Raw genomic sequence first — 23,460 nt, 5'->3', positions numbered from 1 at the left:
GATCGCAGGCGCCCCTCTCCTCGCCACGTTTAATTAGCTCATAAAACACGTCCCCACCATTAATTACTGCCACTAATTCAGTCGACACGGAGAGCCCCGCCGGGAACAGCAGGGAACCCGACCACCCCGGCCCTCCCCCACGATCTCCCTCCGCACGCAGCCTCTCTCGTCCCCCCAATGTCCATCTCCCATCGAACCTCCACACCGAGCCCCCCCCCCTCCCCACTCAATCTCATATCAGCCCACTCAGCCTTAGGGGAGGAGAAGGGGGAGGGGCTGGGTGGTCCCTCTAGACCCATAGAGGGGTGTCGGTGTCGAGACAAGTGCCTGGGGCCGTCGCTAAATTAAATCCATGGACGAGCCCCGCGGGACCCATTGGGGCCGCAGGTGCGTGGAGAGAAGCGGCATCGTCCACAGGCTTCGAGATGCCGCTGCGCGCAGTTGGAGCGCACTCACACGCGGCGGCAACTACTACCGCCGTTCTCCACTAGGTGGTGGCCACGCCACCACGGCGCTTGTGCCAGGCTAGGTGCACCTTGAGGCTATCACGTGAAGTGTCGAAGACTCGTCGGCAGCAGATCACGGGACAGACCCAGGTGCCATGAATTTAGTGAACTCGATGACTGGCTGATGTACCACCTGCACGTACATTCATATACAAAAGATAAAGAACCCCCGTATAGCCTTAACAGACTGTTAGGGCAAGTGCTGTTTGCGAGCACCTATGAAGGCCGGCACGGCACACAAGGGGGTGTGTCTTTACACACCCCCTTGTGGCCAGCACCACGCCCGGCCGCCTTTATCTCCCGAGTGGCGATGTTTACACACCGCACCAGGTACGCATTTGAGGATGAGTCGACCTAGAGGAGGCCCAGGACCGATTCAGATAATCGTCAATGATGTTGGTAGCCATGAGCGGAAATCGAACTCGGGTCGCCGAGTTCGTAGCGCAGCATGCTAACCGCTTCACTACCGCTCCCCATTAATTTACACACATACGTACACACGCAAACACAGCAATAATGCATAAGCAGACGCCACACACAGAGAAATACATGGACACACAGAAACATCAATAATACAAGAGACAAAGCACGTCTACACAACGCACACAGAAATGCATGGCACGTAAACACTCGCACAAAAATACGAACAGACACATATACAGCACACAAACGCAGAGATCGCCCGTATAGCCTCTTATACATCTAGGACAAGTGCTGTGAGCGAAAACCGATGAAGGCCAGCATGGCACTGGAGGGGGTTGGTGACCAGTACCACTTCTGGCCGCCTTTATCTCCCGATTGGCGATGTTGACACACCGCACCAGGTACTGATTTGAGGCTGAGTCGACCGAACAAACACTCTTTCACATACAAGCACACACACACACAAGCATAAACACACACACAAGCATAAGCACACACACACACACACAAGCACACACACACACAAGCACACACACACACAAGCATAAACACACAGCCACGTCCTCGCATGCACAGCCAACCGTACATAGGCTGCTTAAAATACACCAAACATAAGCAGGCAACAGTGGCATGCAGAAACGACGTCGGTATTTAATTACGTTTGCTAATTCCAAGCACAAATGTTACATATGGCAGCGCTCAAGTGAGAATTATCGTTTGCCTCAAGAGCCACCTTTGTGTTTCTGTCAAAGCAGGAAACAGTATAAGACGCTCCAGCAGCCAGACAGAGAGAGAGAGAGTTGGGCTGGAATCCAACACGGGTTTGTCGCGAGCACGGGGGCAGATCGAACGGGAGGGCCGTGCCGCTGGTGCCACCGCTTCGCGCTAATTGGTGCTGGGACGCAGACGGGAAATTGACACGAAACTAATTACGGACATTACAAAGAAACCTTGGCTCTGTCCAAAAGTTTGTTACAACTGTTGAACGCCGCCGAACACGTTTAGAAGTCACTTCGTCTTACGAATGACATAACTCACAACACAAAATACCGCCAGCTCCGTGCACACACTGTAATAGTTGCAAATTAAAAATAATGCGACGAATTGGGTTTTAATTACGTGATTGGTGTTGAAAAGCCGATGCAATTATCTAGCCGCGGACTCACAATTAGCACGTCGGTTTCTGGCAGCACAGCAAATGCAAATTGGATTAAAATACACACAACACTTGGAGCACTTTATTTAATTTCACAATTAGCGTAAGCGTTGCGTCTTAAAGATGCATTCTTGGAATTACATCGAGAGAACGGGTTCATCGCAGGTTAATGACGCTGCTAAGGGAAGCGCGTGTGGGCAGGACACGCCGTGGCCGGGAGGGTTCGTGGCCGATGGTCGTGCACAAGAGCGGTCATCAGTTCACGTGGAGGTGCGGCCTCGATTATTACATCGGAGGTAGCGAGAGGTGATGGGGGGCTTCAGCCAGCAGTGGGTTGACCATGGCTGATGGTGATTTCTCTTTGAACACAGTGGCGTGCGAGCGCTGTGTAGAGGGTTGTAACGGCGCATGTGGCGTGTGGCAGCACGACTGCTCGGCCCGTCTGAGTCGTGAACGGCTCGGAGGAGGATGCGGGTTACCGATGGCGTCCTTCCTCTGGACGAGGTGCAGCCACCTTCCCTATGGCGCCCGTGTTTGCGTGCGCCACGCCGACCCATCGTGCACGACCCATCGCGGCGTGCGCGGCTCAGAGGGAGCGCTCTTGCCAATGGCACCCGGTCATACAGCAGCACCTGTTCACCGCCTACCTCTCTGTTCACACGCCTGCCTCTGTTCACACGCCTGCCTCTGTTCACACGCCTGCCTCTGTTCACACGCCTGCCTCTGCTGGGGAGACTTCGAGGGTCGAAGCCAGTCAATGATGCTTGACAGTATTGGTCTGGGAAGCCAATAGGGTGACAGACTAAAAGTATTCCTGTTCGTGTGGAGAGACAGCGGAGTTTCACTTCTATTTGCACAAGCACATCATGCGATGCTGTGGATCATTGCTTACAGAGACGGCTTTACCGCGCATTACTGATAGCGCCCCACGGCTCCGCACGATGTGTTTGTGAACCGAGATCACGAGAGGGGTCAGCCGCATCTCACCGACACCACTGCGCCTTGACAATCTGTTTGTTGTCCTGCAACCGCACCTCAGATTAGCACGGTTGGCTACGTACGGTGCGAAAAAAATTCAACACACATACAGTACACACGTCCCATTGCTAGCGATGAGGTTCAACAGTGGTGCGTGCTCGTCCTCCGTCTGGCCTCCCTCACGAGAAGTTACTCGGCTGGCTCAAAGTAGTCGGGATTCTCGGCGTAAGGCGCTTACGCCTAACCATGATAATCAAGTATCATTGTACCCCATATTATTATAATACTGAGGACAAAATAATTCGAGATGGATGTGGCATGCCAAAACATATCCTGGGACAGTATTCCGCACTATACATTCAGCATTGGTTCTGCGTTGCCGCGGCACCCCGTGATCGCGGCAAGATCGCGGCAAGATCACGGCCACTTCCCCACCGCCGCCTCCCACTGCGCTCCTCGCCAAGTCGCGCATTTTAAACACAAGCGGCCATTTATCGTCTGCCCCATTTGTTTACTAATCTATACGCGAGACGCAGTGCAGACAGCTCAATGCATCACGCCGGACAGACGCACACGGCGCAGAATTCGCGAGGTCACCGAGCGTTCTCGCAACGCTGGGTTCGTTTTGTTGCTTTTTTGTCAAATTGATCGAGCAGCGAGCAGTGCACAATCTTGTGTCAGAGATCGACCCTAGACGATGACCGCGCGGAACTATTTTGGTGAACGGGTCCAGGCTAAGTAAGTGACTTTCTGGTGCCACCCGAGAGGGAGACTCGTGATTTGTACCGACAGCTTAAGATCGCCGATAGAAGTAAATTATTACGCAACGCGATGTAATACACTTGCGTCTCACGGAAACAAAACACAGCTCTCTCATTCAGAGTTACAATTGTCGCCAAATTAAGTCACAAATTAATAAAAAAATGACCTCTGCAACAATAGCTACACGTGGGGGACCTGTGACGTAATCACGTGGGGGACCTGTGGTGTGATCACGTGGGGGACCTGTGGTGTGATCACGTGGGGGACCTGTGGTGTGATCACGTGGGGGACCTGTGGTGTGATCACGTGGGGGACCTGTATTGAGATCACGTGGGGGGGACCTGTGGTGTGATCACGTGGGGGACCTGTGGTGAGATCACGTGGGGACCTGTGGTGTGATCACGTGGGGACCTGTGGTGTGATCACGTGGGGACCTGTGGTGTGATCACGTGGGGAATTTGCGTGGTGTGATCACGTGGGGGACCTATGATGTGATCACGTGGGGGACCTGTGGCCAGATCACGTGGGGACCTGTGGTGTGATCACGTGGGGGACCTGTGGCGAGATCACGTGGGGACCTGTGGTGTGATCACGTGGGGACCTGTGGTGTGATCACGTGGGGACCTGTGGTGTGATCACGTGGGGACCTGTGGTGTGATCACGTGGGGAATTTGCGTGGTGTGATCACGTGGGGGACCTGTGGTGTGATCACGTGGGGGACCTGTGGTGTGATCACGTGGGGGACCTGTATTGAGATCACGTGGGGGGGACCTGTGGTGTGATCACGTGGGGGACCTGTGGTGAGATCACGTGGGAGACCTGTGGTGAGATCACGTGGGGACCTGTGGTGTGATCACGTGGGGACCTGTGGTGTGATCACGTGGGGACCTGTGGTGTGATCACGTGGGGAATTTGCGTGGTGTGATCACGTGGGGGACCTGTGATGTGATCACGTGGGGGACCTGTGGCGAGATCACGTGGGGACCTGTGGTGTGATCACGTGGGGGACCTGTGGCGAGATCACGTGGGAGACCTGTGGTGAGATCACGTGGGGACCTGTGGTGTGATCACGTGGGGACCTGTGGTGTGATCACGTGGGGACCTGTGGTGTGATCACGTGGGGAATTTGCGTGGTGTGATCACGTGGGGGACCTGTGATGTGATCACGTGGGGGACCTGTGGCGAGATCACGTGGGGGACCTACTCTGATTATGGTTGGGCAGCTGAAGCCCGAATTTGAACTCCGGATCTCAGCAATGCCGAGCCACCCGCCCGCCTCTGATTTGTACCGTTCTGACCAAACTGCATCAGAGCTAAATGTTGCTCTGGATGCCACACTGACGGGCCGAGTTAAGTTGACACGTTAAGTTGATTGTTAAGTTAAATTGACATGTCAAGTTAATTGTTAAGTCAAATTGGCATGTTAAGTTAATTGTTAAGTTAAATTGACGTGTATTTATCCAAGAAAACCTTAATGCGTCTCACTCCTCTCTCAGGAGGATTCTGCATGGGGTTGTTGGACCAGTTCCGTTAATAATTGTTCATTGCAGTATCTGGAGAATCGCCAAGCATTTGAGGAATCGATACCACTCAAAAGTCCGCACAGACGTGTGTAGAAACCCACTGCACTTGTTGTACTGACACCTCCTCACCGCCACACACCCGAGTTTGTTTGGAATTTTCACAAATCTCTATACGATCCATCAACCCTGGCCTCCAATGCGCCGGATAACATGTGCGCGGGCCGCACGTTGTGAAATTGGTTCCATATCGCCGATGTTTTCATCGGTGTAACATTTGTTCAGAATAATCCTCGCACGATAGAAACAGGTACCAATGAGACTCCACGCTGGCTTTGCAGATGTAATCTGTCTGTCACAATTACCGTCTCGTACAGGGGACCTGTCATGGCCCTGAGTAATTAAACTCAAGCTGACTCTGGATGCAGAATCTGTGGTGCGTGGAATTCTCTGCCGTTGGGTTGCGCAGCGCTCCAACCACCGCGCCACGCGAGGCTTCCCAATTAAACACCGGCAGACAACGGTGCACCGAGAAAATTACTTTCCCCTGCCATACGAACGTCGCATTCATGGTTCCCACTGCTGGGTTAGAGCCGTCAAATTAAATGAAAGTAATTTTAATCTACGGCCTCTAGTCAATCCACTGCTGAGTGAAGACCTCCGCACGCTATGTCAGTAATGGGGGTTGTTTGACCATACTTCACCACGCAGGTGACTGCGGGTTCGTGAATGGTTAAGGAAATGGACTACGTGAGCGCTCACCGAGTGAGTTGGCACCTGGCGTTTGCGCGCTGGTGGTTACGCGACATGAAGACGCCACCAACGCCGCCCCAATGAGTTTGCTTTTCCATGATGCCCAGAGAGATGTATTCAGTGCTCGAGCCCGGCTCTTTAAAGTCGTTTAGCTTCAAGTCCAAAATGTGTCCGCAAAAACGTAAGATTTGTTCGAGCAGAAGAGGTAGCAAAGGCGATTGACAGGAATTCACAACGGCCATGTCAGAGCACGGGGCAGCTTGTATTGAGACCTGCCGAAGGGACTACAAACATAGTTTGATGTTGTTCTGAGTGAGAGTTCTCGATGGAATGTTCATCGTTTGGCATGGTGCTATTGGCACACATCAACTATAGCTGTGGGAAGATGCATCATCGGTGCCACATCCGGACGTGCCCTGTCAATTGTATTGCCACCGATTGAGTCACTGGCATTAATTACTTGCAATTGTTTAGGAAATTCCACAACGCAGGCAACTATGGCAACTATCCCTTGTTGGCACTACTGGTGGCCGGATGCCATGTGTAGTATTATATCAGAGCATGGGAACATGGCTGGAATGTACGGTCTAAATAAATAAATAAATAACGAGCGCCGTGGCGCGCGCAGCGCTCGCTCCCCGAGGCCAGCGCTGATGAAGGAGGCGGCGGCCGGGCGACCCAGCGCCGCGAGTCCACGGGGAGCGCCGCTTAGCGCCTTCCAAGTAGCGCGCGTGCGTGGGAGGGTGGAGGTTGGGGCAGGGGGTAGGGGCAGGAGGAGGTAGTATCGTGGTGGTTGAATTGAGTGGTGGCGCTGCGGTTAGTACACTGCGCTGCGAACGCGGCTCCCTGAGTTTGGCTTCCCGTCACGGCTCAGGGTCCTTGAGCCACTGGCATGTTCCTGTGTAATTGGGACCACCGAGGATGGCAAATGCTGCCAATTATTTTATTGGAGTCTTTTTTTTCTCCAGATCACAAATGTGTCTTGTAACAACGTAAAGGCGGTATTTGTATGTGAGGAAATGCTATGAAGAGAATGGCATTGCAGTATGTTTGAGAGCACATTGTTTTTGGAAATGGTGGTGTGAAACGCGCACAGATTAGAAACGATGGGAGTAGGAAGTGTGTCGCCGACGCCGCGTGGACACGGCGCTGCTGCTCACGTCGGACCCTCCCCGTGGTGGATGACTGCGGTGTTCACCATCGAAATTGGTACCGAGCAAACTCTGCGGCTCATGGGCTATAAGGTCGGTGGCGAGCGATAGCTGAAGCAGTCGTGGCCATGCCCCTAGGTAAACTCAGCCTTAAATTAGTACACGAAGCCAGATTCACATCTTGAAGAAACATCATTTAAAGCGCCGCCTGAGGGATTTGCTGGATCCTCAGGGATTGAGACGGCCGCTTTTCGCGAAACGTGCGATGGACCCGACATTTGATAACAAATGCACCTGGCCAAGCGTTTATTTTTACCATCGTTATTCCGCAAGTTAACACAGAAAAGCCTCACCGAATCTCCACTTTTATCTAGGAGGGGCCCTGTCACACTCGATGCTGCTGCCGAGTGTAATCCCAATTGTCAGTTGAACTTCTTTTTTACCGTACATAGGCAACAATTACATTATTCGCAGGTACTTTTTTTACATTGCGGAGTTTTGTCAAATACGTGACGAAAGCTTCGCATCGAATAGTTACATTGTGGGTTTCCTTTTAGCTGTGGGAGTATCCAGAGGAATTCCTTGCAGAAATTTGGGAGCACAAACTCCACAATGCGCCCGAGTCAGGAATTGAACCCAATTGTTGTCTTGTTGCGAGCGTGTCACCACTGCGCTACCCTGCGGCACAGCGCACTCATCTTAACGTAACACCTCGTAATGTACAGTCATGCCATATATTTATACAGGAAATCCTGAGTGGATAAATAAACGACAACTCTCTGGCCATCGGAAGTGGAGCAGCAAGCGAGTCCATCAACCCATCCGTGTGGACGTTTCACGCGTTTTGCTTTCGCCAGCGCAATGGGATTTATTCGTGCACTCCGTGTTCCTCCCAAACTGAAGCAGTCCTTTAACACGTGCCGCACGCATGCTCAACATCCCAACCAAAGCAGGACCCTCTTGTCGAAGGGTCTTGAGGCTCTGCAAGGCTTCCGAGTTAAAGGAATGCCGCTAATGTGGCGGACATCGCTTGCGCTTCCTCGCCCGTCTCATCCACCAACACGAAGCTGCGCGCGCAGGTGCACTGTGAGAGCGCTCATTCACATCCACTCACACCCCACCACCACCCATCAAATAAACTACCACCAACACCCACGATACAAAGATAAAGACAAATATCCCCCATATATCCTGAACAGACTGTTGGGGCAAGTGCTGTTAGCGAGGACCTATTAAGGCCGGCACTGTACACGAGAGGGTTGGTGGACGATACCACCCGCCATGCACACCATCACCTCTCAAAAACACAAACCATAACCCCCTCTTCACACACACCGCTACCAGCATCTCACCAAATACACACACCATGACCCCATAATAACCCTTCCCCACACACACCATCACCCCACCATCACCCATCCCCACACACAATCACCCCACCACCACCCCTCTCCATACAAACACACACACAAACACACCCCACCATCACCCCTCCCCAACCACACCATCACCCCACCACCACCCCGCCCCACACACACACACCTGACCATAACCCTTCCCCACACACACCATCACCCCACCATGACCCCTCCCCACACACACCATCACCCCTCCACAACCACACCATCACCCCACCACCACCCCGCCCCACACACACCCCTCACCATAACCCTTCCCCACTAACACACTCACCCCACCATGACCCCTCCCCACACACACCATCACACACACCATCACCCCTCCCCAACCACACCATCACCCCACCACCACCCCGCCACACACACACACTCCTCACCATAACCCTTCCCCACACACACCATGACCCCACCACCACCCCTCCCCACACACACCATCACCCCACCATGACCCCTCCCCACACACACCATCACCCCACCACCACCCCTCCCCACACACACCATCACACCACCACCACCCCTCCCCACACACACCACCACCCCACCACCACCCCTCCCCACACACACCACCACACCACCACCACCCCTCCCCACACACACCACCACCCCACCACCACCCCTCCCCACACACACCATCACACCACCACCACCCCTCCCCACACACACCACCACCCCACCACCACCCCTCCCCACACACACCACCACCCCACCACCACCCCTCTCCACACACACCATCACCTCACCACCACCCCTCCCCACACACACCATCACCCCACCATGACCCCTCCCCACACACACCATTACCCCACCCTGACCCCTCCCCACACACACCATCACACCACCACCACCCCTCCCCACACACACCACCACCCCACCACCACCCCTCCCCACACACACCACCACCCCACCACCACCCCTCCCCACACACACCATCACCCCACCACCACCCCTCCCCACACACACCATCACACCACCACCACCCCTCCCCACACACACCACCACCCCTCCCCACACACACCACCACCCCACCACCACCCCTCCCCACACACACCATCACCTCACCACCACCCCTCCCCACACACACACCATCACCCCACCATGACCCCTCCCCACACACACCATTACCCCACCATGACCCCTCCCCACACACACCATCACCCCACCACCACCCCTCCCCACACACACCATCACCCCACCATGACCCCTCCCCACACACACCATCACCCCACCACCACCCCTCTCCACACAAACGCACACACCCCACCACCCCTCCCCACACACACCATCACCCCACCATGACCCCTCCCCACACACACCATCACCCCACGATCACCCCTCCCCACACACACCATCACCCCACGATCACCCCTCCCCACACACACCATCACCCCACCACCACCCCTCTCCACACAAACGCACACACCCCACCATCACCCCTCTCCACACAAACACACACCATCACCCCACCACCACCCCTCCCCACACAAACACACACCATCACCCCACCATCACCCCTCTCCACACAAACACACACCATCACCCCACCATCACCCCTCTCCACACAAACACACACCATCACCCCACCATCACCCCTCTCCACACAAACACACACCATCACCCCACCATCACCCCTCTCCACACAAACACACACCATCACCCCACCATCACCCCTCTCCACACAAACACACACCATCACCCCACCATCACCCCTCTCCACACAAACACACACCATCACCCCACCATCACCCCTCTCCACACAAACACACACCATCACCCCTCCTCACACACCTCTCCGAGCACCTTCAACTTTTGGCTGCCAGTTTTGAGCTCTCCGCCGCTGCTGCCAACCTTTGCTCAGCTGGCATTTGGAAATAATTGGCACGGGAGCCGTTCCGGCGAGCACGGAGTAAGCGAGCAGTGGGGGGGGGGCAGCAGGCGAGAGTGCTCCTCCGGCAGGTACTGCAGCAGCCCTCATTGGTGCTCGCTATCAGCGCTTGCCCAAAAACTCTCTTGAGGCTATACGGGTGATCTTTATATTTGTATTTTAATCGCATGCAAGTGAGACCTTGATCCAGCAGTGGAATGATGATGGCTGATGATGACGAGTGGCCTGCGCAACCAGCCGGTGTGGGCGGTGCACGCCAGGGAACCGACGCTGTGCAGACGGGGTAGGTGGATCACGTAGAGATTTGTGATACAGTACTCCCAAAGCCGCCGCTGGCCTGCGAGGTGACGAGGAGATGGCAGTACAGCAAGTGGGTTGGCGAACCTATCCGGGCAGATCTGTGAACGTTCTCCCGTCTGATGCGTGCGGCTTCTCTTCGTGTCCCGAATTCCTCCCAAACGCTCGCAATGTTGACAGCAACAATCGACCGCGTCTTAAGACACCACAGAGAGACACCGCGCGTGCTTAGCATGCAACTTGGAAAGGGCAGAAAGTTAAAAACATTGACCGCGAATCAAGTCCATGACGTGAAAGATGTTTTATCGGGGGGGGGGGGGGGCTGCATTGGAACAACGTCTGTGACTCCCACAGCCTGCAATTAACGTAGTGGCTGCGCCGCCAGGGTGCGCAGGACGTGTGAGATTGACTGCCACACTCCAGGGCATGTGGAGGGGGAGGAGGAGGGAGATGTTGGAAGGGAGACGGGGGGCCTCGTTCCCAGGTGCAGACCACGAGGCGCTCTGCGCCTCCGCGGGGTTTGCCGATGGCGCCGCGCTCTGCTCGGAACTCTTCTCACGGCGCTTTCCAAAAGCACGACCAGGAAGCGTTGATGCGTCACCTCTGCCCGCCTGTCTCCCGCAACGAGGGAGGTCAGCACGGTGAATCTCGTCGAGATGATCCCATATACGAGGCATTCGAGTTTCAAGTTGTGTTACTCTCAGTGACTAAATTACAGTCCTATGTGGTTGTATATATGTGTATGTTGATCTTCTTTCGCACCGTACGTAGCCAACCGCACTAATCGGAGGTGTGGGGGAAGGACAACACACTAACCACAGAAAGGAGTGCTAACGAAATGATTTTCCATATAGCTGATTTAAAATTGCATAGCTCCAGTGGCTTCCTGGTATCGCAACGAAGAGGGTTCCAGACGGCCGCAGAAGCGCATCTGAAAGCGGGCGATGCAGTGACCGTCTTTGTTCGATGAACAGCCAAAAGCCGCCGCCGCGAGGATGAGCGGAGTTCGTGTGATGGTTTTTGCTCCCTGACGAGATCAGTGAAGTGTGGTGGTTCATTTGTGGCGAACACTTTGTGCGTAACAAGCGCGACCTTAGAATGTTTTCGTTCGGCAACTGGAAGCCAATGCAGCTCAGCGAGCACCGGTCGGACATGGTGAGATCTTGAAGTGCCAAAGAATGTTGTACTCGCTGCAGCTTGCTCATGTTTTGTCAGACGTCCCGTAGACATACTACGCGAGGGTGAAAGAGCCGTGCCATCTCCATACCAAAGATTACCCAACACATTCACAGTGACTTTCATGGGACTGTCTGGAATTATGGAACTGCCTCCATCATAGCGGAGGGCAAAGGAACGCACTCTTCCACGTCCACGCGCAAAGGCCACACTTATCGCTGATGAGCCGCGGGAGAATCGAAGAGAATGAACGCCGTTGGAAAACATTTGTCGAGGAGGTCCCTGTCCAAGCGGATGGATTCGACGTTTCCGATCCACATAATGGAGGCCTCTTTCATTCCTGAAATGGTGGACACATCAGAGCGCTGCAAATCCTGTTAGGGTAAATCTTTCGTGGTGAGCGGGACGTGGGCCATTTATTTATTTACTTATTGCCACCGCCGCCTATTTGCTGCTGGGCGGTATCCACGTGGGGAGCAGTGCGGGGAGACGAGGGAGGGGGGGCAGGATGGGACGGGTTGCTTGCGTTTGTAATAACGCAGGGTTCGCTGCGTCTGCCCTTGGACGTCCTTAATTTGAGAGTGATCTCATTACATCACGGGCTCAGTCGGGATGTGACGCGTGCACGAATTACGCGAAGAAGCCGATGTCGATTCATCATCGCGCACACCGCCCGGGCTCCGGTTCCACTCCAATATCACCCCGGGGTCCCCGCTCGCCCTCGAGTCTCCTCCATTCTGCCTCTGCACGATCACTCCGCTTGAGGCGTTAGACCAATTGCCTATTCAGACAGCAATTTGAATAAGCAGGTACTCGGAGGAAAATCATGCAAGTGAGGGAGTACTAGAGTAACGTCAGGTCACCAACCTATTTGATGTACTGCCTCGTACATGCACCGACTGCTGGCCCTGCAGGTGCGTTGCACATGGACACAATTCAAGAGACAGCGTTCCTCCGTGTAACCGTGAACACTGTGAGCGAGTCGCAGCATCTGTGAAGGCCGACACGTGACACCTTGGAGGGGGTGGCATGGCTCGCCTGCTATGATTCTAGATTTGAAGCTTTCGTGACTGCAAGGAATCATATTCTTAGGTTTTTTCGGTAAAGTCACGTAGGTAAAACATCAAAATTAATGAAAATAAAATCAAATAAAAACAAAAATCATGACGTTTCGGAGGCAACACAAGTCTCCGTCATCAGGTGGGACCGTCACAGCCGAATTAGCTGCATCACTTGATGCATCACTTGATGCAGCTAATTCGGCTGTGACGGTCCCACCTGATGACGAAGACTTGTGTTGCCTCCGAAACGTCGTGATTTTTGTTTTTATTTTATTTTATTTTCATTAATTTTGATGTTTTACCTACGTGACTTTACCGAAAAAACCTAAGAATATGATTGCCTGCTATGATGTTTACGCACCGCATCAGATGCTCATTTCAGTCTGAGTCAACCTAGTGAGAACTCCGGGAATGCTTCAGACATACAGAACGGAATGTTTTCGTTGCCAGGAATCAATTTCGGGTGGCCAGGTTAAAAAACAAGTGGCGGTGACGTCACAACAGCGCGTGTGCCAGGCTAGGTGCACTTCGAGGCAACGTGAAATGTCGAAGGATCTCTGGCAGGAGGTCACGGGACAAACCCAGGGGCTATGGGTTGAGATGACTGGCTAAGAGGGCGGACACACGCACACTCAGTGCTCCTAGTAACAACAGTGACGGTCGGGGAAGGAGGAGGAGGGGGGGCTGGCGACACAGACATCCATCTTAATCCCTCGCTAACGGGACGCGTAATAACGCACTGAGTTACCACGCGATGATTACGGATACCCGCGTCAAAACGGCCGCTGCGCCGTTTCCATTATCAGGCGAACGCAATTAGGGTCGCGGAGCGTGCGGGTTAATGGACGGCAGGGGTGGGGGGCATCAGCAGGCAGGCCCCACGGGGTGGGGGCACGATTCGCGCAGCCCCTCGTATCAATCCCCTGCTGGATGAGGCCTCCCGTCCGACTCTCCGCGCCGCGAGGCTGGCGACATGCAGCAGACGCCGTCAGTGCAGATTGGTGATGGGGTGCGTCGGCCAGGATCCGTCCACAGGCCGCTCACCACCAATGTTCGTCGTAGCGGGAATGAGGGTTCAGGTCACCGGTAAGCACTGCGCCACCCCTCTACTGGTCCATAGACGTGGGGGGCCTACAAGTACGGTACAATCGATTGTGCTGCACTGCCCGCAACGTAGGCCCGCAGCAGCCTATAGCAACCTGTTACGCAGTGGTCCACCCATCCAAGCACTCTCCATGTTCAAATCTGCTAAGCTGCCGAGATCTGACGATATCGGACACATGCTGAGTGATTAGATCATAGGCCAAATCGGTCGTAGGCATTCAAACACACGCGCCCACACACGCGCGTCAATACAAATGCGCATACCGCGGTGTGTGCGCGCATTCATCACAAGCACGGCGCCACGCACACGCACGCCGACACATTGACAGACATCCGCTTTCATCACCATCAGCCACGGTCAATCGAATATTGTATGCGGGCCTCCCAACACCGTTGTGTTTATGGGGGATGGTTTAACCATACTTCACCATGCTGGTCAGTGTGGGTTGGTGAAGCATGCGAGGACATGAACGGTTGAGATCATTCGCCACCGATGTCAGCCGTGGTCGGGAATCAAACTCAGCCGAGTTCAAAGAACAGCGCCCTAACCATTGTGTCACCGCTCCGTACCACGGAATGCTTAATTAAAATCCTCGATGTGAATCGAATCGTAATTCCTGCAGCATTTAAATTCATTAAACATTGATTCGTGATCGCATTCCTAGAAAAGCAACTGCTCAGACGATATTGATCGGATCACGTGAGAATTCCACCGTCGTTCAGTTCAACAAACTAAGGTCGTCCATTTTGTTTGCGTGCAAAATGAGGCCGATCCGATTTTCCCAGTTCACCAGCGACCGACACGGCCAGAGGGCGGCACGCGGCGTGGACTTGGTCATACACACGTGCAGGTATTTGATGGAGACAATTACATTGGACACAGTTGGGCGAGGGCACATTAAGCAAATACTCAGTGCACCAAGAAACTCAAGGGACACCGGATTCATGACGATACTATTAGCACGAATTAAAATCCTAATTAATATAATGAATGAACATTAATAATGAATGCATCTCTTACACTCGTCCGCAGCTCTCTCTCATCTCACTACATCTCATCTCATCTGCCACTCTCTCTTCTATCCCATTACACGTCTCTGTCCACGTTTCTCTCGTAGGCCTCACTCTTACCTCTCGTCTACACATCTCGCGTCTCGCAAGCGTTTATCAATTGAAAGGAGCTTCCCAGAAACCATAACCTCTCGTTAGGGTCCCCAATTGCCCAGCACCACCACTAAACCTTCATAATTGCCAGTTGCTCGACAACAAATACAGTAGATAGTTAATTTGACTTCGCTGCAGAAAAAACACAATCACGTTTATATCGCGGTGTTATTGGGGTTGCGATGACAACTGAACTCGTTTCAGCAGTAGAGCGAGTGGCTCGCAATCGGAAATTTGCGAGTTCAAATCCTAATTGGGGGGTTGACTCAGGCCATAATACCTCCGGGGTTGATCAAATACGTTCCACAACATTTGGGGAAATCAACAGTGGTTGTCCTACGGTTAGATTCTCCCCCTGCCATCGAAACGTGGAATTCCCACCACTGGCTCAGGCCTGAAAACGGGACACGCGCACAGCCACATCACAATGCTCATTCCAGCAAGAAATTCGACTTTTACTTCCTATATTATATTCAGAGTCAACATCAACCTTCGGGTAATCGTCGAAGCAGCAACAATTTAATTCACTGCTGCGCTAGCGACTTTAAGAGCGAGGCCATGCACGGCTGACTGTACCAAACCCAGGGGGCGACTTATGGTGGCAACGCAGACCAAGGCAATACATCAGTGTAAGCTGCTCGCCGCCCAAATTGCCAATCAGTCTTTTGTGCGTTCGCGGGCCTTCTTACAAATTACTGAGCGGGACGCAACGCGGGGAGATTGGTTAAATTTTCCTTAGCAAATCAACAAATCCATCGAAGTGTGAATGCGCGTGTGTGTGTACGAGCGTGTACGGGACTGCACGGGAAAAGTTGTGCAGAGGACAGCTGCCCCGCGAGCCATCCACACCAGTCTGCTGCCATGCATGTTTTGCAATATGAGCATCATCATTCTTACCATCAGCCACGACCGATACACTGCTGGTTGAAGGTTTCCCCATGCCGTGTCCGTCATATTGGTTGTTTTGACCATACTTCACCACGCAGGTCAGTATGGTCTGAAGGGAGATGCCCAGAACCAGTGATCACTCGTCACGATGTTAGCCGTCGAACAAGTCATGTCCCGGGTCGCCCATCGCGACGGTCGACCGTTGCCAGCCGCCGTGTCGTGAACGCACGGCAGCGCTCTTCGCTAACCCCCGACACGAAGAGCTCCTGCGACACGACAATCCACACCCAGTAGCAGCACGTGAGCCGCCCGTCTCATAGCGGAGTCTTCGTTGCGGAGGTTTCGAGCCTGCGCCAAGATTGTCCACAGAGCGCCTCTCGGCCTCAAAGGTGCACAGGCTCCAGGTGCAGAGGGCACCACAGCCTCCATCCCTCCCTCCCCTCTCGCCAGCCACTCTCTTCCCGTGGATTTGGTGTATGGGAGGGGAGGGAGGAGGGATGAAGGTAAGAGGCGAAGTGGCCGATGTCCGTATCGGTGTCTTGAGCTCGAAATCTATGAATGGATGTTGATGATTTGGATCGGGCATGATTCCCCGTGCCGATGAAAAGCAATCAATACTAGCCCCCACAGCCCCCGACTAGCATGTTATGACGTCTTCACTCTCACGTGCCTAAGTTGTTGTTGTCGACCTTTCTGGGAAATGCCATTCGTGTTATTATTGTCAAGGCGCTAGATGAATGTGTTGAGAAATGGAAGAAACATGGCCTCGGTAATTTGCAGCATTACTGTATTTGTAAAGGACGCAGACCAGAATGCGCGTGTCCATAGTGCAGACCAAAGGGGCGGTCGTCAGAGCCGGCACGGGGGCTCTGCTCGTCTCGCGCTCCCAAGTCACTGGTGCTGGGATTTCCCAATTCCTATGACAGGAACAGGAATTTGTTCCAAACAACGGCTATTCTTGTCGTATTTCCTTACTACTGACTGGTGGGATTAAAATATAACTCGCGACATTGTGAGCGCACATCTACGCGTAAAAGAACTCACTCGTGCCCTTGCCGTCGATTGCACAGACAGACAAGAGACGCAGCATCCCACCCGCCCGGCGTGTACCCCACCTCGTCACAGCGCGGGTGCTAAGCGGGCTTGAGCCTGGGGAGTGTTGAATGGGCGACCACCACCACGCATACCAACACGAGCGTTACACCCTACTGCGGGGCTACGTTATCAGCAGAGGGCATTGCACCAACATCAATTGTTATACTGCACTATACTTCGACGTCTATGCACCGAGCTTTCACTAACCTGCACTGCGCAGCGTGGCGAGGTATAGTCGAAGGGGGCTTCTTCACGCCAACCAGCTCGCAGGCGCCACTCACAGTGGGCACGGTGGCCGGGCGAGTGAAGGGAGCGCGCAGCATCACGATGCGGTGTGCGCACGGACACGAGGGGTCGAGTGGTTGGAGGACAGGAGGAGCCGCAGCGACTGAACCAGGGCCACGACTCATTCTCTCTGCATGGCAGCGCCGCCTCATATGACTGCTCGTGTTGTCGCCTCGTACTGAGACCCACGTCACATCTGGACCATTATCATCATCAATGTGATTGTTCTTACGAGTGGAATCGTAACTCCCATGCGTTCGAGATGCCAATGCATGCAGCAATGTGGGGCCCTGGTGCCGGTATTAGAGGCAGGTGGCTTCCGTTGTACACGTGCTATTTGCAAAGTAAGCAGACGCCAGCTCATCACGTGCCTTTGTCTCTCCAGCAAGAGAGACCCTCGGCTTCACAGAGCCAGCTGGTGCCCCCGATCCAGAGCGCCTCTTCAAGTGGCTGCGGAGGCAATTACCTTGATTGGTGAATGTACCGCGCGTGATTCGTCACCATCACCGTCGACCATTCAGCGCATGTTCACAGCCGTATCTGCTCGCGGAATGAGCTCAGTGAGGATCTCCGCGGGCAATGCGTGAAATAAAAACGATAACACTGCGAGTAATCACTGGGAAACTCATCAATGCAAACGAGTAGACGATCAATGCTGTAGCTGATATATATACAAACCTCTGCGACTGAGTGATCCAAATTCTAGCAGTTTTCGAGAAGGCCTAGAAAGCTGAGATTTTGCACATATGCAGTACAGTCCAGGCTTATAATGAGAAATATATTTAAATGTATTTGTGCACCCCACAAATGATAGATCGGACTTGTATTGGTTCCACTTGCAGCGCTGACCCAGCCAGAGTTCCACACCGCTCCAAGCCCGTTGACAACCACTGGCACTGTGTGTCTTCGACTTCTGGCACCGGTGAATCAAGCAACTTGCCTCCCGCAGAGTGAAAAATATAGTCCATAGAAAGCGGTTAACGCCCTCTAGCAGTTACTATAAAAATAAATATAAATGTGTGTATATAAACAGAATACAGAGAACCCGAGAGAATAATTACTGTATTAGATTTAACACAAGATCACAATGGTTAATGCATAATCAAATGCCAAAGGAGAAGAGATTAAGATTCACGATTATAATGCAATTATATTTATCAGGGCTATCTAAAATTAGGGAGTTGTATCTCAGCAATTGAATGCATCCGCGAAACGTCCCCCCAAGGAGATGGAGCGACGAAAGAAGCTCATGCTAGCTTGGGGAGGCATTCATCCAGCGGTAGATTGACCATAGCTGCTGCTGCTTATGTAAGGTGGATCGTTCCCGCCATAGGAACATGGAATTCCCACCACTGGCTCAGGGCTGTGAGCAACAAATGAGCATCGCCTCATGTTTGTGGAGCAAACCCACACGACGCTGCGCGCTACGAGCCCGGTCGTCCAGGTTCGAGTCCTGCTCACGGCTAACACCAGTGACGACTATATACCTGCATGGCTTCTGGTCGACTCAGCTTACAATGAGTACCTGGTGCGGTGCGTAAACATCGCCACTGGGGAGACAAAAGCGGCCGGGCGTGGTGCTGGCCACTCACCCCTTCGTACGTCGCGTCGACCTTCACAAGTGCTCGTTAACAGCACTTGCTCCTACAGCCTGTCAAAGCTACACTGGTGATCTTTGTCTTTACTGTGAACCCAAAGTGAAACTCTGCTCTTGCCTGGTTACTTGTTGATGGTTGGCTACGCACGGTGCGAAAGAAGTTCAATTTGCTGCTGGGTGAAGGTCTCCCCATGAGCATTGCTTGACCACGCTCTACCACATTGATCAGCGCGGGTTGACGAATGGGGGTTGCCCAGGGTAGGTTGAGATATAACTCGTCATTGATGTTAGCCGTGCTCGGGAACCGAACTCATGTTGCCCGGTTCATAGCACAGTGTGCCAACTATTGCGCCACCGCTCCCCCACAAATACATTTTGATATTTGTCTAAAAATGATCCGGCTGGGAAAGGCGCCTCATTCCTCCAGCCCAGACCCCACGACCCCATCGCTACCCAACTCATCGCGTGCACCAATCTTCTCGCCCACACGCCGTCCACCTGCGCTCCGATCTATAATACACATCGGCGTCTTATCCCAGTCCTATCGCGAGAGCCTGTCGATTGGCAGAGGGGTGGGGATAATGGGGGAAGCGGGGGGTGCGGGGGGGGGTCACGGGGAGTCAAGGATCCCACGGGACCCAAGTCGAGTCCGGCTGAGATGCGGCGCGGCCAGGGACTCCCGTCGGTGGCGGCGCGATCGACGTGGGCCGCCAGGGGCGCGTGCCGGCGTCTCTCGCCCCTCCTCTCTCATTGCCATCGATCCAGAGGCGAGTGCTCCCGGGCCCTCATCACCACCTCCCTGCACCCTCAGCCTCAGCAGCTGTAGCAGCAGCAGCAGCAGCTAGAGCAGCACAATCACCAGCAGCAGCTACGTCATCATCATCATCACAAAAACAAAGATCCCCGTGTAGCCTTAACAGACTGTTGGGGCAAGTGCTGTCCGCGAGTAGCACCTATGAAGGCTGGCACGGCACACGAGGGGGTGGGTGGTCAGCTCCCTAGCCACGTTGTTTACACATCGCATCGGGTACTTATTTGAGACTGAGTCGACTTAGTGGAGGCCCAGGACCTGCCTGGTGCCGTCTTTCCCGCTCGCCTGCGCTTGCTCACCACACCCCGAGTGTCTCTCTCTTCCAGAGCGAGCGAATATTGTTCGTCGGCGCGTTACTCGTGAACATGATTAGATTACCATTAAACGGAGAGCCGGATTTATGAAAGAAACGTATTGTCTGCTTATCTACTGTGTTACTCATGTTGCCCCCAACGACGCTGATGACTGCGTTGCGTCACACACACATGGCGAGTATCTCCTCATACGCGTGGGATTCGTCCAGAAGAAAAGGAAATTGGCCAAACGTCCGAAGCAGGATCCTCTCGCAAACCCAGCCTTGAGACTCGCCGGGGCTTCCATCGGCGAAGGATGTCTTACTTTTGAGCCACAAACATTTTTTAAGAGGGGGTCCAAATATTATCAGCAGAATTTAGTTCTGAATTTAGAAAGTGTGTGTGTATGTGCGCTCTCTCCCATTCCCCCTCTCGTTCACGCTCTCGATCGTGCTCTGGGACCCATTGATTGGTTTTCACCTCTCGAATGCCGTCGGCACAAGCGCAATAATTAAAAGATAAAACGGCACGTGGTTTGTATTTCTCGCGTGGCCAGTGGGCACGCGAAACTGGATGGGCGCCCATTGCCCACAACGCTGACGAATGATGACGATGTATGAATGTATGTTGAACTTATTTCGCACCTTACGTAGCTAACCGTGCTAATGGCTGATGTGCCCGTGTAGGTGTGCACCTAAAGTCACGTCTACGTGAGGAAAACTACTCTTATAATTATTCATGTTGTTTATTTATGATGTTGTGTATCCACGCAAGCGGCATTGGGGATGTTTAGCACATTCAGGAGTGGATTTCTACGGGAGGCAATAGCATTGTCCTGGGCAACCCCCCATGCCTACCTCACACCGGGGTGACACGCAGCCTCGTTCGTACAGATGGATTCAAGAATCCATTACTCCGACTGCCATCTCCTGATCACCTCGCAGCCCAAGCCTACGCTACCTGGAACTCCCAAGGCAGACTTCCATCCAAGCGCTAACGAGGCTTAGTCCTGCTTACCTTGAGAGGTCTTCCGTGATCGCTGCGAACCTTGGCAGGAGGTGGCACGACACAGGTCGTGAGGCACAACACCGGTGGACATTTACACTTGAACGTGGTGTGGGCTTCCCCTAGGTCGACTCAGCCGAAGGGTGTCGGTTGATTGGGCGAGTGCAGAAGTGGGAACAGCACCGAGCAATGGACGCGAGAGAATATTAATTGGTTCGTGGTGAGTGCGTGCGGTGAGCTGGTGGGTGGGTAGGAGGTGTGAGTTCGCGGTGACGGGGACGAGTGTGGTGAGCCTGCGAGGTCAAGGGAGCTGTGGAGTTGGGGGGGGAGAGGAGCCTTTGGGGGCGAGCGGGAGAATCCGTGGCGGGCGCAGCGGTGGAGGTCGGGCAGCGATGTGAGACGGAGCGGCGAGCGAGCTGTGCAGGGTGCTCTCAGTCAGCTCAGTGAGCTCAGTGAGCGCACAGCAACCAGGGTCTGTCAGCAGCGAACATTTCACACTTCACGTGACTGCCTGAACGTGCATCTCAAAATGTGTCTAGCCTGGCACAAGCGCTGTGGTCACGTCAACGTCATTCAATGATGGATGGTGTACATAGTGGTGTGTGTAGGGTGGGGTGTACAGAGTGGTGTGTAGGGTGGGGTGTACATAGTGGTGTGTGTAGGGTGGGGTGTACAGAGTGGTGTGTAGGGTGGGGTGTACAGGGTGGTGTGTGTATGGTGGGGTGTACAGGGTGGTGTGTGTAGGGTGGGGTGTGTAGGGTGGGGTGTACAGAGTGGTGTGTAGGGTGGGGTGTACATAGTGGTGTGTGTAGGGTGGGGTGTACAGAGTGGTGTGTAGGGTGGGGTGTACAGGGTGGTGTGTGTAGGGTGGGGTGTACAGGGTTGGGTGTAGGGTGGGGTGTACAGGGTGGGTGTATAGTCTCATAATTCAGGTTTCAATCACCCGTGATCACTTTGGGTTCTCGGGTGCAGTGCGTTCAAGGTCTTAGCTTGGTCACTAATGACTGCAAAATACAGTACTGGAGCTTCATCATCATCATCCTCTTGATATGGCACGAGTGAATCATCATTATCCTTATCCAATACATATTTAATTGTATTTGTAGGGTTTATAAATGCATCATAATCATCTTGGAGCATCATTATCGTCGCCGTCCATAATGTGATGCGACACCAGCTAATCATCATCATTCCATCTTCATGGCACACATGCAGCAGCATCGTTGTGATGTGGCACCAGCAAATCATCATCAGCAGCAGCACAAGGGGCATTTAACTCACAACTCATGAGAACACCGATAATCACCTCAAATTTGTTTTATATAAACCATGCGCAGTGTTTACAGTCACAATAGCAAATTATTGTTTTCCCGAAAGCGCCTGGCGTAGGTAATGTTCACAAAATAAAAATCATCTGCGCCGGGGCCGTCGTTCCCCAAAGTGGCCCACGGGCAGAAGGCCCACGAGCCCCGGGAGCACTCGGCAGCGCCGCGGCCACAAACGCCGCCCCAGGGGGAAGCGCGGCGCTCGGGGCCGGCAGGCGACGGAGACGAAGACGGCTTCGCGAGGGAGACGCGGATCTGAATCGAGCGCCGGAACGCGGCGCTGCGCACAAAGGAGGCCCGTGGCCTGACGCGCAGCGCGGCCGACGACACAAACTCCACTCGCCGGATGGCGAACCCGGCAGCGAACACGGACTGGCAGCGGAGAACCACCAAACGTTGAGATATTGATCCGAATGTTTAGAGATTGAACCAAACATTTGAACGGCGCTGGGCCAGGACGTGGGGGTTGGGGATCAGTGGGATCTGTTGGCTCGTTGGCTCGGAGGAGCAGAGCCCCACTCATGTTGGGTTGACTCACCGGCTGTGGTCAAGGGTCGCGCTGATGAGTTGGGCTGGGGTAGGTGTGGAGCTCCTTCTCGTGGGTGACTCGCGGCTGCCGCTAGGGTTTGATTGGCTCACGTGCAACTCCGCAATGTGCGGTGGGGTCCCGTCAGGCTTTGCCGCCTCACGCGTCCTGTGCTCGCAGCGTCACCGAGTCTCTCAATAAACAATGAAGTGCACGCGGCACGAGTCGGCGTGTCCACGTGGCAGTGAGGCAGCCATCTGTGCTGATGAGTTTCTAGAGATGGG

General features: G+C 53.8%; 1 protein-coding gene across 1 annotated transcript in view; it reads right to left on the bottom strand.

The window, feature by feature from the left end:
• The window catches only part of SMC6 (structural maintenance of chromosomes 6), a 373,519-nt gene that overhangs the window by 2,542 nt on the left and 347,517 nt on the right, over positions 1 to 23,460 (bottom strand). The window lies entirely within an intron of this gene.

The sequence above is a fragment of the Lampetra fluviatilis genome, chromosome 2 (assembly GCF_964198595.1).
Source record: "Lampetra fluviatilis chromosome 2, kcLamFluv1.1, whole genome shotgun sequence".
Taxonomy (NCBI): domain Eukaryota; kingdom Metazoa; phylum Chordata; class Hyperoartia; order Petromyzontiformes; family Petromyzontidae; genus Lampetra; species Lampetra fluviatilis.
Note: the sequence above shows the minus strand (reverse complement) of the source record. Positions and strands in the feature narration are given on the sequence as shown.